At 45.0% G+C, this 18,720-nt stretch overlaps 1 long non-coding RNA gene and 1 other non-coding gene across 2 annotated transcripts in view; both read left to right on the forward strand.

Annotated features, from left to right (window-relative positions):
• Positions 1–18,720, forward strand: part of LOC124790118 — a 969,286-nt gene that overhangs the window by 628,741 nt on the left and 321,825 nt on the right. The window lies entirely within an intron of this gene.
• On the forward strand, positions 13,657–13,731 carry Trnat-agu. Its single transcript has one exon. It is a non-coding gene; the product is annotated as a tRNA-Thr (tRNA).

Here is an 18,720-nt window from a genome sequence, read left to right on the forward strand (position 1 = left end):
ATATGGCTTGCTCAACTGTTTATCTAATTCTCATAGTTATTCTTTGATTGATGTGAATTATTTCGGAGACATGCATTCTCGTTAGCTCTAGAGAAACATTTAAGCTACGTAGGCATCTGGTTATTAGAGCTGTTTTTGTTGATTTCGTGTTTATATCTGTTTTGGACGAATTGGAAGCACCTGCAAAATGCCGTAGTGTCAGTTGGTATACATAACTTTTACTCCTGTTCGCCGTCATCAACATCATCATCATTCTCATCATCATTTGCATCTGGCATTTAGTCCTCTTTCAGCTTATGACAGCTTTCCCAGGAGCGACCCAGCCTTCGCTGACGTACTGGTGTGTATTGACGATCTGTCCTGCCTATGATGGATCCAGCAATGTTCTCCAAGTACTGTAACTAATTGTCTGCTTTTCCGTATTTCATTATTATTCCAGCGGTCATCTGAAGTCAGCTGTTCTTGTAGTCTTGTGGTCCAGCAGTAAATATCATGCTACATAACGAAGGAAATTCATTTCTGTCACCCCTACATGTTTCTTTTGATAGTATGTTTAAGTGCAGTTTTCACTCTAATACAGCAATAATGGTTACATACTGTGCGGCTGGTCCCGGTAGAGGTTCGAGTCCTCCCTTGGGCATAGGTGTGTGTGTTTGTCCTTAGGATAATTTAGGTTAAGTAGTGTGTAAGCTTAGGGACTGATGACCTTAGCAGTTAAGTCCCATAAGATTTCATACACATTTGAATATTTGAATGGTTACATAACATTGTTTTCCATGTCTCAGTGTTAATTGCGCTGTTCTCAAGAAACATCCCAGTCTGGTAAATTCGCTCGAGGGACGTATGTTGTAGGATAAGTGTATGGAAAGTAAAGGACATGCTCAACGATTTTCTTGTCACTTTCCTCTGTTAGGGTTTTCACTGTGGACGGGTATTATATTTTCAAGTTCAGATAGTAAAATAACTCTTACATTTTATTCTCTAAACTATCTACTCTTATTGATCACACGAAAGTAATACTGCAGTAAGGTTATCGTCACGTATCATGAAAAGTTTCTTCAAATGTATCTGTCACTGTGTGATGACTTCATCTCCTGCTAATTACTCTCTGAAAACGCTTACAATCTCACGGAACACACACACACAACAATTATATTTGACATGTAGTTCTACGACTCGTAATACGGGGGACCTGTCTACTACTGGAATATGAAATTGCGGGAGTAGTTCGCCTGATTTGTCGACAGTTTCAGACGAACTGAGCGTCCAGGCATCCATCAAGGCCCATGAAACAGTAGATGCAATTTGTGGGGCAGCTCATTACGTGAGTTTGGCCTGCCAGCAGCTATGGAAATAAAATCACCACCGGAAGGAATAAACTTGTCCCGCCCGTTGTCGTATGAATTATGCATCACAGCCGAACAGCGCTGCGTTGCGGGATAGACAGTACGGTCGCCATGTTGGCAAATGCGGAAGAGCACAAGTCTCAAACTTTGTTCGAAGAGCGCGAAACGGAATAAATGATGGAAAAGACGAACTATGTGAAGAGACACGCCTGGGTAACAAAGAAGACTCTCGTGGAGGTAACGGGATACCAGTATACTAACATTGTGAGACGTTTGCGAGCAGATTTTGCCACTCATGGAACAGAAATCTCAGAGCATGTAGGTAATTAATAACTGTTTTCGGTTGAGCGAGCCTCTAGAGTCTCATCTGACTAATGGAAATCGCTGTCGTAAAGTGATATTTTGTGTCTCCATACTTAATTTACACACCTAAACATTAGCCTTAGCCTCAAAATACGTAATTTGGTACGTAATTGGGCTAGTGACGTGGTAAGTTAACAGTTTTAATATACTTCTTCAGTTAAATATATGGAAATATGCTCACCAGAGTCTCTTTCATATTAACTTTAAGTTACCTTTATTTTCTGTGTATATGTAGGCTTCGTAGTTGAGTGGTCAGGGCAGATGGCTGCCATGCGGAGGACCTGGTTTCGATACCCGGAACTTTCAATGATTTTTCCTTCGGAAGAGTACTGGAACATGAACTTCGCGATGCCAAATTTGGAGCCATCTGAATGAGAAGTAGCAGCTGCGAGTTCTGGAAGTTCAGCAAAACAGCCGGGAGAGAGGTATGCTAACCACATGGCATTCCATAATACATTCGCATGACGCCAAATGGTAGAGGATAAAGCGACATTCCATGAGCCTGCATGTCCTGGACGAGGAGTTCATTATACAGGGTGAATCGCGCAAAATGTGCATCGCAGATACTGCGCAAATGGAAAGTGCTATTGATCCTTAACCTTGTACACACAAATAGGCCGGACAACGACAGTACAGAAACGAGAATTAGTGATCATATGTCATTATAGCAACTACACTCCTGGAAATTGAAATAAGAACACCGTGAATTCATTGTCCCGGGAAGGGGAAACTTTATTGACACATTCCTGGGGTCAGATACATCACATGATCACACTGACAGAACCACAGGCACATAGACACAGGCAACAGAGCATGCACAATGTCGGCACTAGTACAGTGTATATCCACCTTTCGCAGCAATGCAGGCCGCTATTCTCCCATGGAGAAGATCGTAGAGATGCTGGATGTAGTCCTGTGGAACGGCTTGCCATGCCATTTCCACCTGGCGCCTCAGTTGGACCAGCGTTCGTGCTGGACGTGCAGACCGCGTGAGACGACGATTCATCCAGTTCCAAACATGCTCAATGGGGGACAGATCCGGAGAGCTTGCTGGCCAGGGTAGTTGACTTACACCTTCTAGAGCACGTTGGGTGGCACGGGATACATGCGGACGTGCATTGTCCTGTTGGAACAGCAAGTTCCCTTGCCGGTCTAGGAATGGTAGAACGATGGGTTCGATGACGGTTTGGATGTACCGTGCACTATTCAGTGTCCCCTCGACGATCGCTCCCCACACCATGATGCCGGGTGTTGGCCCTGTGTGCCTCGGTCGTATGCAGTCCTGATTGTGGCGCTCACCTGCACGGCGCCAAACACGCATACGACCATCATTGGCACCAAGGCAGAAGCGACTCTCATCGCTGAAGACGACACGTCTCTATTCGTCCCTCCATTCACGCCTGTCGCGACACCACTGGAGGCGGGCTGCACGATGTTGGGGCGTGAGCGGAAGACGGCCTAAAGGTGTGCGGGACCGTAGCCCAGCTTCATGGGGACGGTTGCGAATGGTCCTCGCCGATACCCCAGGAGCAACAGTGTCCCTAATTTGCTGGGAAGTGGCGGTGCGGTCCCCTACGGCACTGCGTAGGATCCTACGGTCTTGGCGTGCATCCGTGCGTAGCTGCGGTCCGGTCCCAGGTCGACGGGCACGTGCACCTTCCGCCGACCACTGGCGACAACATCGATGTACTGTGGAGACCTCACGCCCCACGTGTTGAGCAATTCGGCGGTACGTCCACCCGGCCTCCCGCATGCCCACTATACGCCCTCGCTCAAAGTCCGTCAACTGCACATACGGTTCACGTCCACGCTGTCGCGGCATGCTACCAGTGTTAAAGACTGCGATGGAGCTCCGTATGCCACGGCAAACTGGCTGACACTGACGGCGGCGGTGCACAAATGTTGCGCAGCTAGCGCCATTCGACGGCCAACACCGCGGTTCCTGGTGTGTCCGCTGTGCCGTGCGTGTGATCATTGCTTGTACAGCCCTCTCGCAGTGTCCGGAGCAAGTATGGTGGGTCTGACACACCGGTGTCAATGTGTTCTTTTTTCCATTTCCAGGAGTGTATGATTACGAAAGCTAATAAATCAGTCAAGAAGGCTAGCAGAAAGTTTGTGCTATATAGAGCAGATAGGCAGTCGTTAGCATCTCACGTAGACAGTGAACTGACATCACTTAGTTTCAGTAAGAAGGATGTAGAGGAATTGTGGGCAAAGTTTTCGAAGTTCGCCTGGCTGTCAGCAACGTTACCGCAATAAGATACTTTTCGACACTCCGTGGTCATTTCAACACATAAGGTTCTTGACAATGTGACGCTGCCTGTGCTTGGGAACTTTGTCGCTACGCTGAGAACCCTGCCTCTAACTGATTTTATTAGTGCTGTTGAGAAAGCTGTTAGAGATCTTCCTAGTGAGGCTGAGGAAAAATGGTTCAAATGGCTCTGAGCACTATGGTACTTAACATCTGAGGTCATGAGTCCCCTAGAACGTAGAACTACTTAAACCTAACTAACCTAAGGACATCACACACATCCATGCCCGAGGCAGGATTCGAACCTGCGACCGTAACGGTCTTGCGGTTCCAGACTGAAGCGCCTAAAACCGCTCGGCCACACCGGCCGGCGCTGCACAAGAAATAAGACGTAAAACATGTCGTGCACCCACGGAAGCTCCACCTCACAAGAGCAACATTTCTGCCATGGAAAGGGCTACGAAAGCTACGAAAAGACTGTCACAATATGGTCCTACCAGCGGAAATGGGAACGTCATCATGATGTCGACACGTGAGGTTTATGAACAGAAGATGTATAACTTATTGAGTAAACTCATGCACCGGAAGACCCCACCGGGAAAGAGGAAATGAAAACGTAAGCACTACTAAATTCTTCTTCTATTCCGCAAGAAGTGGCCAAAAGATTGAGACCTCGTAGTTCTGTGCCACCGAGGTTATATGGCCTTCCAAAGATTCATAAAAGAAAGAGGTTCCGTTATGATCGGTCGTCAGTAATATCGACGCCCCCGCGTATGACTGGTAACACATCTGGCCTCTCTACTGAGACCTTTTGTGGGGAAGTGCGAGTGTGACGTTCACAACATTGCTGGCCTTATCAATAGACTGAAGCCACTTCAACTCAATGAAGCTGACTTATTAGTGAGCTTCGATGTCATCTCACTTTCCACTAAGGTTCCCATTATGGACACTTTGTTACTCGTCAGTAATTCGTTCACGGCCAGTCTTCAAACTACTTTTTATTTAACAATGAATATTTTGAACAAACTGACGGTGTTGTCATTGGCAGTCCTCTCTTCCCCCTAATAGCAAACATTTTATGGTAGACTTTGAAGAAAAGGCACTTGATTAGGCAGAACCTATATCGAGAGTCTTCTGGCGATATGCAGATGACACTTTTGCAGTGTGGCACGACGTGAATAAGATCTGTCATGTTAAATGCAGCATCTGAATCCAATCGATAACAATATAATTTGCAATGGAAATAGAGAAGAATGTTTTCATACCGTTTTTGGACTTCTTGGTTAGTAAGAAAGTGCGTATGTCATTAGGGCATTCTGTCTACCGTAAACCTCTATTCGCAAGTGTCGAGTTGCCATCACCCTTCACAAACTACCGGTGTCCTTAGAACATTGGTGCACCAGGTACATGCTGGTTTTGGTGCAGACAGCCTTACAAAGGAGCTAGAACTTCTTCAGTTGGTGTTAAAAAATAATGGTTACTCTCCGCATCAGATTAACGCAGCACTAAAGTCGAAGGAACATGACCACCCAACCATAACATCAAGCCCAGGGCATTCCTTCCATATGTCGACAGCCTTTCGTCTAAAGTATGCAGGATCCTAAGAAAACATCAACTTATAGAGTTTACAAAATAGAGTTTTCAAAATTCCTTGCCAGTGTGGCAAAGTTTAGATAGGTCAGACGATAAGCACAGAGTAAGAAAGGTGCTTTGAATATGAGCACCACACACGCCTTTGACAGCTCAAAAGTCAGGCGTAGCTGAGCATAGTATTACCACAGGACACTCTACGGATTATTCAGCCACAAAGATCTTTGCCCCGGCGAGATCCTTTTGAGATTCAGTAATCAAAGATCTGTGGAAATACGTGTAACACAAGAACTTATAAATTGTGACGTCGGCTTTCAGCTGGACAAGAGTTGGGAACCATTGATCTCTTTTATTTCTTCTCATGGAAAACATTTTATCCATAATTATACGTCTGACAATATCTGACGTTTGCTTTTAGCTCCGCGAGTGCGCGTTCCGACAGAGGGCGGACATATAGTTTCACCTTTACGCATGTGCATGGGCGCCACGAATGGAACAGTATTTGCAGAGGGAGCGGATTTCGGTAGAGGACGCTCCTGCCAATTTTTTCTATGGAGCCGACAATGTGAACTAGCAGACTCTAGTGGTACACACCTGAAGATGGCTGAACGGTTGCCAGACGAAATATACTCGTAAAAAGTAGCAAAAAGTCAACATGATTCGGCTGCAATCCCGAAACCTCATAGAAAGTTTAAGCATATTGTAAATCGTGGTCTGGGGAGTTATGTGCCTATCAAGGATGGAAAAGATCCACAGTGGTTTAATAACGGAATTAGGAAGATTCTGAGGAAGCAGAGGCTGAGGGCACTCTCGTTTCAGAAGATAAAGCGCAAATGACGACAAGCGGAGGTTAGTACAGATTCGTGCGTCTGTGAAAAGATCTATGCGTGAAGCATACAACAACTACCACCGTCACACCTTAGAAAAAGATTTGACTGAGAACCCGAGAAAATTCTGATCGGATGTAAAATCGCGAAGCGGGACTAAGGCTTCCATTCAGTCACTTGTTGACCAGACTGGTGTGATAGTCGCAGATAGCAAAACGAAAGCTGAAGTTTTAAATTTCACGTTCAAGAAATCGTTCACACTGGAGAATCGTGCAAACATACCGTCATTTGACCATCATACAGACTCACGTATGAACGACACAATAATAAGCATCCCTGGCGTAGAGAAACAACTGAAAGAATTGAAAGCAAATAAATCACCAAGTCCGGATGGAATCCCAATTCGGTTTCACAAAGAGTACTCTATTGCAAGACCCATTACCTAGCCTGCATTTATCGTGAATCTCTCACCTAGTGACTGGAAAAAGGCGCAGGTAACTCCAGCACATGAGAATGGTAAAAGAACGGATCTGCAAAATTACGGACCAATCAATATCCCTAACTTCGATATGTTGCAGAATCCTTGAAAATATTCTTAGTTCGAATATATTTAACACTCCTCAGACTGAGAGGCTTATGTCCAAGAATCAGCATGGTTTTAGAAAGCATGGGACATGCGAAACTAAATTTCCCTCTTTCTCATATGATACACTGCGAACTATAGATGAGGGGCAACAGGCAGATTCCATATTTCTAGATTTACGGAAAGCATTTGTAACAGTGGTCCATAGCAGGCTGCTAACTAACATACGGAGTAAGTTCACAGATATGTGAATGGCTTGAAGACTTCTTAAGTAATAGAACGCAATGTGATGTCCGCGACGGCGAGTGTTCATCAGAGACGAGGGTATGGTCAGGAGTGTCCCAGGGAAGTGTGACAGGTACGCTCTTGTTCTCTGCATACATAAATGATTTGGCGGACAGGGTGGGCAGCAATCTGCTGTTGTTTTCTGATAACGTGCTGGTGTACGGTAAGGTGTCGAAGCTGAGTAACTGTACGAAGACGACTTTGACAAAATATCTAATTCTTGTGACGAATGGCAGCAATATCTAGTTGGTGTGACGCATGGCACCAATATCTAGTTGGTGTGACGAATGGCAGCTAGCTCTAAGTGTGGAAAAATGTAGGTTCATACGGATGAGTAGGAAGAACAAACCTGTAATGTTCGAATACAATATTACTAGTGTCCCTCTTGATACAGTCAAGTCGTTTAAATATCTGGACGAAACGATGTAAAGCGATATGAAACGGAACAGGCATTTGAGAAGTGTGGTAGGGATGGCGAATGGTTGACTTCGGTTAATTGGGAGAATTTTAGGAAGGTGTGGTGTGTAAAGGAGACCGCATGCAGGATGCTGCTGTGACCTATTTTTGAGTACCGTTTGAGTGTTTGGGATTCATATCAGGTCTAATAAGAGAGACATCGAAGCAGTTCAGAGGCGGACTGCTAGATTTGTTTGAACAACACGTACGTGTTACGGAGATGCTTCGGAACCTCCGATGCGAATCCCTGGAGGGAAGGTGACGTTCTTTTCTAAAAAGACTATTGATAAAATTGAGAGAACCCACATTTGAAGCTGACTGCCACACGATTCTACTGCCGCCAACATAAATTACGCGTGAGGACCACGAAGAAATAAGATACGAGAAATTAAGGGTCATATGGAGGCTTATAGATATTTTTCTTCGCTTTATTTGCGAGTGAAACTGGAAATGCAATTACTAGTAGTCATACCCTCCACCACGCAGCGTACGGTGGCTTGCAGAGTATCTTTGTAGATGTAGATTTACGGCTATCACAGAATGATTTGGTAGTCAGGAGCTCGTATTGTTAGCCAATAGACAGACTGTAATAACACTTAGAAAGTGTATTTTTTAAGCAAACATTCACTTGTAAAATGGAACAATGTCTATCGACATTAACAAACTAAAAGTAGGGTAAATTAAAATGTCAGTGGGGTGTGTTGCAGGATTCTAGTGTGAGTCGTTTACGAGACGCTTGTTTGTGCCATTCAATAAGCGTGGTTGCTAGATACGATGTTGCTATGTTCGCTTACATTATGCTCGTGTGTTCCTTGAGTGCGCTGAGACATGCTAGCCAGTTAGTGTGTCAAAGTCAAACCAGAAGTCGTGAGTAGACGAAGGCATTTGCCAATGCAGAAAAAGCCGACATGCTCAATGTGTATGGAGAGTGTAGGGAAACTGCAGTTCGCTCTTGTACGGTGTATGCGACAAGATATCCCAATAGACGTCAACCACCTCGGCAATTATTATCAACTTCTTCAACTAGTTACGTGAAGGTGGTAGTGCAACATCTTGACAAAGAGAAGGAAACCAGTGGCCATAGAAGAGGAGAATATTAATTTTCTTGCTGCTGTTGCAGTTGATCCGCACGTTACCTCCCGCGCAATCAAACGTGGAAGTGGTGTGAGTGAGGCAAGTGTCCTATGCATTCTCCATCGAAGTAGATTCCATTCCTATTACATTTCTCTCCATCAAGAACAGCAGCGAAGCATGAAGACAGGATACTACACATGTATCATAAATCTTGTTTAGTGATGAAGTCAGAGTTTCCAATCACGGCCACGTAAAATGCCGCAACATGCACTATTGAGCTGTTGAAAATTCGCTTTGGCTTTGTCAGGTCCATTTAGAGTAATCGTGTAGTGTGGGATAGTGAACCATCTGCTCATAGTCCCGTTTTTCAAAGATGGAACACTGAATGCACCCAAGTATTGCAGCGTCCTAACAGTCTTCCATAGACGATAGAAACCGTTCCTCCGCTGAGAAGGAGGAAGCTGTGGTGCCAACATTATAGCTGTCCGGCCCATAGTTCACGCGGTACTACAGCACGTCTTCATGAACTGCTTCGAAATCGTTGGATAGGACGCAGAAGACCTGTACTTTGTCCTGGCCGTTCCCAGATTTGATACGTGTGGACTTTTTTCGGTGGGGAAAGCTGAAAGATGCTCTCTACGTGGGCATACCATCTACACCAGATGATATGCAACGACTTCAGCCTGCTCTGATATCTGCACTGAAATCCTTGTACATGTGCAACAGTCGTTCCACATCGGACTGGAAGCGTACATTGCCGCTGCCGGTGGTCATTTTCAATACAACGTGTGATGATTGGTTACCTCGTTACTGGTCAGAATCTACATAACTAGTATCCACCTGTATTATTCTTTAGTGTGTGCTACCACAGGTGTCGTACAAATGTCCGCGTGTGGGAACTTTTCAAAATACGATTTCTCGTAAACTACTCGCACAAGAATCCTGCAGGAAACACCTGACATTCTAATTTACCCTACTTTTAGTTTGTTAATGTCAATAGGCATTGTCCCATTTATAAAAGTATGTGTTTGCACAAAAAATTGTTACAGTCTGTTGACTGGTTAACAATACTATCTCCTGATTACTAGTCCATTTCTGAAAAGCACATATCAATAGCACTTTCCATTTCCGCAACATTTGTGGTGTAAGCTGTAGATGGTTCACCCTCTACACACACACACACACACACACACACACACACACACACACACACATACACAATGGAATAGTACATATCGAGACATTTTTCTGTGGAGTAGGAGGTGATGTCATGCAGAAATGATTTAAATTTTTGATCGTAGGTAATTTGTTATCTATAAGATTCTTGACATCGCTTCGTAAGGAATGAAAGACTTAGGGCTGCATGTCTCACTCCTTTCCCGTTCAATGAGACTGAGTGACAGATAATGCATGTTATTTTCCATTCTAATATTACATTTGTGGAAGTTACAGTTATTTTCGAAGTGTGATGAGTGTTCATAACATTTACACTGGTGTAAATGTATTGCACAACAGATATTAAATTGTGTAACACTGTGGAACAAGTAGTTTCTTCCACAAAGAAGGATTGTCCCGGAATATGTTGTGAAATAGGAAAAAAATATTTTCATCATCAAGATCTACTGTTGCCCTTAGCGTAAAAGTTGCAGAGATTAGACAACGGAAATTTTGCAAAGTTGCTTTTATTTTGCCACAAAACGCTATAAACAGGTGATAGTAAAGTAGAAACAATGTAAATAATACGGATCGTAATCAACTGCAACATGCATAACGGTAGACAAAATGTTCTTCGGTTTTTTTTTTCAACTTAACGGATTTGCACATACATTCTGACAACTGGTTAATATGCTTAGTATGGTTGTGATCACCTTTAACAGAATTACAGGCGTGGTAGCGACGGGACATGCTGTGAATGATGTCATGAATCTCATGTTGAGGCAATGACGCCCATTCTTCCTGGGGAGCTGCTCGCAAGTCATGGTGGTGGATGCTGACGTGATGCAACCCGCCTCCGTAGTGCGTCCCAGACATGCTCTATGGGATTCAAATCGTGAAAGCAAACAGGCCACGCCCTGCATACAGTATCCTTCGTTTCCAAAAAAATATCAACCACCCGTGCACTTTTATGTCGAACATTATTGTTCATCAATACGACGTCTGGACCAACAGCACCTCGCAACAACGGCGCATGAGATCCCAAGACCTCCTCACCGTACCTGACAGCAGTTAAATCTTGCTGAATCGCCTGTACAGTTTCATGAAAAAAAAAAACACCTAATGACCTACCATTCGATCGTCCAGGTGGCACGTTGACGGCTCCACTCTAGACGTTCCCTTCTGTGAAGACACGCCAGAAGTTAACAGACAGCCAAGTATCTACCATTGTGCTGAAACCTTCTGTACACCGTTTGCCTCGATACAACGCATTCAGGGGATGCTGCGAGGTCAGATGCCAGTTGCAATGCAGTACTAAGGCTGTACCGTCGTGCCCTTGCAGCCAAATAACGGTCAGCTCTTTCTGATGTCACGTAGTCAGCGCCGTCCTAGTCTGCGAGGTACAGTTTCAGTCTCTATGAACTGTCGCCTCATCGGAGAAACAACAAAACGTTTCACATTAAGCCATCGAGCCACATCAGTTTGCGACTCTCCTGCTTCCATTCTTCCTATGCCCCTCCACAGCAGAGAGTCTGTAGGCATCTCCTCTGTGACAGATTGCGCCATCTGTGACTGTGTACACAGCTACTGTGGTTGTGGGACTACCATTCAGACACTACCCCGCTTGATAGGCTCCCTGACGTCATTGATGGCGTGGTTGTCCGTTGATCGGAATGCCATCTTCCATGCAGAACACGATCGTAACATCTGTTGGCAGTTTGTATGATTATATCGCGAATTGGACACAGGACGAGGAAATAGTAGTTTGTTGCATTAATTTTGCACACCAGTGTAGTTAAAACATTCCCCGATTTCCCCGTGACAACTAGGAGCGGGTGATGGCGGAAGTCGGGTATCCTTTAATTAAACATCCAGTTGCGACCCTGGCCAACTATTATGACCTCAGAGCTGTTACAAAACACACACACACACACACACACACACACACACACACACACACGCCAAGCTGACTGGTAGCTAGCCCCTACAGTAACGTACTGTGATGTCAGTTCATCTGCCGAACTTACTGATGTTTTGCAGCGATACGGTAAAATTAGCGTTGTAGCATGTGAGAGTGGTTCATTGGAAAAATTTTCATACATGGGCCACTGTTCAGACTTCTTTGTTACGTAAATGATGCAAAAGGTTACTATCAAAGGTCTGATTAGTTAATCGACAACTAATGAAATTACTGTACTCACCCAACAGCAACAGTTTGGTACTGATTCGTGACAATATGCAATCCCAGTGAGTTTTCAAAGCATCTCTTCACTTACGCAGATCAACATGTAAAACCGCTCGAAACAAACAAACAGTGGCGAATCGCCATATGCATCTAGTCCTCTTGCCGCGCCCCGTCTAGGAGCCAATGCTGCAGAGCAAGTGATTGTCGGGGAATTTGAAGTGTGCCGGTCCGCCACCGTCAGACAATGTAGTACAGAAAGACAGAATCCAAGCCACGCTGTGTATTCGTCATAAAGACAGTCCTAGCCACACGTAAAGGTATGGGTTCCATCCAGTTGAACTGTGAGAAAGTTTCAGTTACCTGCCCTGGAGGTTAGTGTATATAACGGCAGTGTACGTTTCCTCGCCTTGCCGATGCTGTCCGGTGAGACGTGTAGTTTTGGCAGCTTTCTTGATTGTAGGTCGATTGGTGATTCTTCTACTCTGGTGGTAGTGATTCCTTTCTCGGTCCGGGCCCTCTAAACAGAGCATTCTGGGGGCGTAGTGCAGACCGGCGGTTCCGGCTTTGGCGTATTGCTCCATCGTTGCATTTGGTTTATCTGATGGCCAGTTGTTCAGTGTAACGCTCCTTCAGTCCACGCCTTCTGCGGGTATAATCTGCCTCAGTACCCCTTAAGGAACTTGTATACTCGTTCTTGTGTTATAGTATTATTTATTCCAGTACCCTATAATGCCTACATTAAAGGGTATATATGTCTAGTTAATAGTTCTGGTTGCCTTCTGGAATAAATCTAGCAGTGTAGTGTTCAGTGGATGTTAAGGGTTGTGCTACAAAGTTTACTATCATCTTAATCATCTTATTTCACCCGTTTGGTGATCATTGCTTGTTTTTTAATTAACCTTTGGTATTGTATTTTCACGCGTTAAAACCTTATTTACCGTTATTCCTGGCGTCTGATGCCTTCTGCTGTGTTTGTGGCGACCCACCTTTAATATTTCAATACCTGTCAGTTGTAAATTGCAGCGAATTTTAAACAATTCTTAATTTACTGCCATTCCTGGCGTGTAAGGCCTTCTGCCCAGATCACAGTGGCTTGCTTATAAAACATTGTCTGCTGTATTTGTATTGAATGGTGATTTGCTAAGTTGTAACCCACTGAAAACGCTATTATTTACACAGTTGTTTATTCCTTCATTAATAACGTGTGCTATTTTTATTTATTGTCGAGTCTGGAATTACTGGTTTAAAATAAATTGCAATTGTAAAAAGCAACCAATAATAACTGATTACGGCCCCGTCCACTATCGTAACCGAATCTTGCCTTCCCTTGACTACCAGGTTTCAACCATGCATTCAAATAATTCATAACCCTAGCTGGGCATGGATCCACTTTCCTCAGTGCGAATTCACAAATACGCCCGGCCTCCTATGGGAATTTCTGAGTAGCGAACAGGGGTATAAAGGAGAGGGACTACGGTAGGTGGCGCTCGGTGGGAGTGTGGACCGGCTGTGAGGAGTGCCGAGATAGTCCGAGCAGTTGTGTCCCGGATGGCGCAGTGGTTACCGCACCTGCCTAGTAAGCAGGAGATCCCGGGTTCGTATCCCGGTCCGGTACACATTTTCGCCTGTCGCCGCTGATTACTCTTAATGTCCCGCTGCAGCTGATAGCAGTCATCCCCCTTCAATTTACACAATTCTCAGATTTGTTTCTGCGTCAATTCAGGGTAAAACCTCGAGCTTTCGACGATTACCTCCTTCGTTTTCGTCAGGAGCAACGGTCATTCTAAACTGCTTCCTTTCTGCGGCAGTACATTGAGAGAGTTCTGGGGAGTCGAAGTATAAGACCTATCTTCCTAAGAATATAAAGGACTTGCTACAGCTTGTTAAGGACAGTCTCGGCTTCAGGATCGGTTCAAATAGCTCTGAGAACTATGAGACTTAACTTCTGAGATCATCAGTCCCCTAGAACTTAGAACTACTTAAACCTAACTAACCTAAGGGCATCACTCACATCCATGCCCGAGGCAGGATGCTTCAGGATTCCTTGGTTTGATAACATCCCTTGTGCGGATACAATTACATCGGTCAGTCCATCCGTACCGTTTCCGACTACTGCGTAGAATATCAACGGCGCATTAAAAATCGATTATTGGAGAAATCTGCATTTGATAAGCACAGCCCTACAAATAAATACAAAAAATTGTTTGACGAAATGAAAGTTTTTCCCCATGCTCAAACATACTGAGATTCGGTAACTAACGGGGCGATAGAAATAAGAATGTGTCAGAACTTATACCGTGATAGCGAACAATAATCTTAGCGGTGCGTGGAAGCGACCGTTCTACGCAGAGAACAGGCAGAGATATTCGTCGCGATGTTTACGCTACAGTTTGAGCTGTGGCTACATCTGCGACAGCATTACGTAATTTCCGATCAATTACAAGCCGTCTATGGGCTGTATATGACTACTACAGAAGCAGGATAGTTAGCTGTTTCTGGTGAAGACGAATGGAAATAATCGTCGAGCCTCGGGCATGGATGTGTGTGATGTCCTTAGGTTTAATTAGTTCTAAGTTCTAGGCGACTGATGACCTCAGAAGTTAAGTCGCATAGTGCTCAGAGCCATTTGAACCAATAATCGTCGAAAGCTCGAGTTTTACCATGAAGCGACGTGACAAGAAGTCCGAGAATGTTTTATACAGTATCTTATGTTGTCTCTGCCACGCGGGGTAGCCGTGCGGTCTATGGCGTCTCGTCCCGGTTCGCGAGGCTCCCCCCCGTCGGAGCTTCGATTCCTCCCTCGGGCATGGGTGTGGGTGTTGTCCTTAGAGTACGTTAGTTTAAGTTAGATTAAGTAGTGCGTAAGCCTAGGGACCGATAACCTCAGCAGTTTGGTCCCATAATGTTTACCATAAATTTCCAGATTGGAGTTGTCTTTGACTGCTTCCAACACCATGACGTGCTCCATGCCACCTGACGACCTGTTGAAGACCAATCGGCCTTGTCTAACTGCTACCACCAGTATCTGCTGGTCTACAGGACCGCCACTAGGCCTGACGCTGCTGGGGCTTGAAGTAGCACCACACAACTGGTGCCACCTCCAGGGAGACACAACAGACCACTGGGTGGCTGCCAGGGTTCTTGGGGTGGGAGACAGTCAGCCAGCGCTTCTTGCTCCTGACCCACTGCCCGAGCTGCCACGCGTCCAGCGTCCACGCTCTGTTCTTCCTCTGAAGTGCCAGACACCAGACTCACGTCTATCAGACCACTGACACTGCATACTTCGAAAAGAGGGTGGGTTCAAGGCGCCTTGCCGTCCCGCCTCTAAGCTGCTGACTACACTGTGAGCTTCGTCCACCAGCACGTTTCGCCACCGACCAAACACATCCACCACCAAGCTGACCGGGCCGCATCGTCGTCTGACGCAGCGCCGCTGGGGAATCGTTACAGCGCAAGACCACCAAAAACGCCCCCTGTCACCGCAGGCTTCGCCACGCCTTTGAGTCAACTGCCAACAGCCTTTATACCAGTGTCTCAAGAATAAACATAATATCTGCTAATGGAACATTTCTCATTAAAAGGCCACCAGCAAACTGGTAATGCGCACCCATTATCCTGAACGCCGTCCTCAATCGATCATCCTGGCATACAATGGTGTCTGCACCCCTGACGCTGTTACAACTGTTACTGAGTCTCTGAAATGTATGCTGCAGGCAGTTAGTCCTTACTATAGTACCAAGGTAAATTTAATTACTACAGCTGTAATTTAGTTACTGTAACTGTAACGGCCTTTCGGCTTGCTGATTCCAGATGCAGGATGCTTCTTCATCTCATTGGTAACTCATATTTAATACACGTCATTACTCTATATACACTTAATGTTTTATTTAGATTGATACGCAAATTCCAAGCAAATGCTTGTCCTTCTAGACACTTACTTTCAGTATTTTACCGCTGTTGGGATTAGAAGGTATCATCTTCTCGCTCACGCCAGACCGCAGCAGTGGATTCCTAATTAATGATGCGAGCCAACTTGTCCTTTTTGGAAAAATGGAAATTTGTAGTAGGGGCTTATGGGACCAAACAGCGTAGGTCATCGGTCCCTATGCTTACACACTACTTAAACTAACTTACGCCAAGCACGACACACACACACCCGTGTCCGAGGGAGGATTCGAACCTCCGAAGCGGAGAGCCGCGCGAACCATGGCAAGACGCCCCAGACCGTGCGGCTACCCCGCGCGGCTCTCCTCTGTGGGCCAAGGCAGATTGTATCTCTGGCTATTCAGGTTGGATTTTGCCTGAGAGATACAATAGTGTTTAATTAACATTACAGTGAATTTTACAATACAAATTGTGTACTTATTTTACAGTTTCAAAAACATTAATGCGACATCGCCTATGTTCGACGTCAACGTACAAAAATCACTCACAGGCATCAGGTGGCAGCATTAGCAGTGGATCGTATAAAAAGCATATAAAGGGACGAGGAAGACGGTGCACTCATTGTCATAATACGGAAATAGAGCAATTTATCCGGCAGCCAAAAGAACATGATCATTGGTAACAGGAGAAGGGTGGAAGCATCTCCGAAGCGGCTAAGTCTGTAAACAGGATAAAGTACACCGCTCATGGAGAATGGCTCTACCCAAAACCGGCACTGAGGCAGCTGTGGTGCATCACATGCCATAGATCATAGGGGTAAATGACGGCTGGACAAGGAGTTATCCAGTGAAAAGAACAGTACTCACATAGTGCACGTCCAACTCTGTGTTAATTTTAAATTTTGTAACAAACATACAGGATGATTTCGTTACATTGAATCAAACAGCACGTAAGATGTGTGTGAGCGAATATACGTCCAACGTTTGAACTGAGACGAACCAAGGAGCTACTAATAGTGCTCCTCAGTGACCGTATGGCGAATGTCCCGCGTGCGGGTCTCCACAGCAGGCGCATTGGCCATGGACCCTTGTGGACTGATGTTCGTTGGCGGCGAAGGCTGAAATTTACGCGCTAATACCGCACCTGAACGTTAACTGAGGGGTTACAGGTGGTCTCTTCAGATGAATCACGTTTTATGCTCCTTCGGACAGATGGCTGTTGACATTTACGGCTTGAAACATCTGGAAGGAAACACCCTGCAGCAATCGTCAGAAGGGCGCAGCCTGGAGTAGGATTCGTCATGGCCTGGGGACTGTTTCCGCGGTATGACCTGGTTGACATCGTCATTCCGTAGACTTCTTTTTTTCCCTCGGTACGATAACCTTTACCAGCAGGACAATTAACGGTGTCACACAATTCGCAGTGTACTTGTGTGACTCCCTCGGTTCAAAGAGCACCAGGGTGTGGTTAGTCTATTCCCCTGGCCACCAAACTCTCGTGACTAAAACCCAATCGAGAATCTGTGTGACCACTTATAACACGCTACTGCAGCACGAATCCTCAATCCAGAAACCTAGATCAGCTGGCCACTGAACTGAAGTCGGCATTTCTCCACATCCTTGTCGGTACCTTTCACAGCCTCACTGGCTCTCTTCCTGGACCTCTCGCAGTGATCGGCGCTGTAGAAGGTAGTTACTCAGGCTTTTTACAGGTGGTGACATTAATGTGCCTGGACAGTGTATATGACATTAGGCACGTACCATGTAACACCACCTCTAGCATCAGCTCGGCGAGGGAGAGTGTCCGCAAGATTCTTGATGCATATCACATCCAGCTGAAGCAAGTAATTGATGATTAAATCTCATAGAGCTCAAAAATTGAGCGGATATTGATTGTCTTGTTCCACTCGCTGTTTCAACTACTTCCAAACGTTTTCTGTAGGATTAAGATAGAATGATTTAGCGGGCTACTCGAGATGCGACAGGGTACATCAAACCAGCAACATATCTACATCTACATCTACATGACTACTCTGCAATTCACATTTAAGTGCTTGGCAGAGGGTTCATCGAACCACAATCACACTATCTCTCTACCATTCCACTCCCGAACAGCGCACGGGAAAAACGAACGCCTAAACCTTTCTGTTCGAGCTCTGATTTCTCTTATTTTATTTTGATGATCATTCCAACCTATGTAGGTTGGGCTCAACAAAATATTTTCCCATTCGGAAGAGAAAGTCGGTGACTGAAACTTCGTAAATAGATCTCGCCGCGACGAAAAACGTCTTTGCTTTAATGACTTCCATCCCAACTCGCGTATCACATCTGCCACACTCTCTCCCCTATCTTAGGTTAACTCCATAGAAAATATTTTTGTCTAGGACTGTTTGGAACAGTAGAACTCAAAATCTCGATACATTTGTATTTATTTGTTTAACGTGATCGGATTAGGTACGGCAGGATCTCTCCTATACCTGAAAAGAGTTCTACACACACAGTATTTATTACGTCACTGTTGTCTAAGAAATAACAATAATTATAATATGTGAAATACTTCCAAAATAGTATTAAAAGGATTAAAAAATGATTTGCATGTGCATAGAGACAATGTGAATGTATAGAACTGCGTAAGAACAAATACAGTTAATACTAGCAACACTACTACACGGTCCAATCACGTTAAAGTGATCACCGCCTATATTAGACGTGTATAGCCTT

This window comes from Schistocerca piceifrons, chromosome 3, assembly GCF_021461385.2.
Source record: "Schistocerca piceifrons isolate TAMUIC-IGC-003096 chromosome 3, iqSchPice1.1, whole genome shotgun sequence".
Classification (NCBI taxonomy): domain Eukaryota; kingdom Metazoa; phylum Arthropoda; class Insecta; order Orthoptera; family Acrididae; genus Schistocerca; species Schistocerca piceifrons.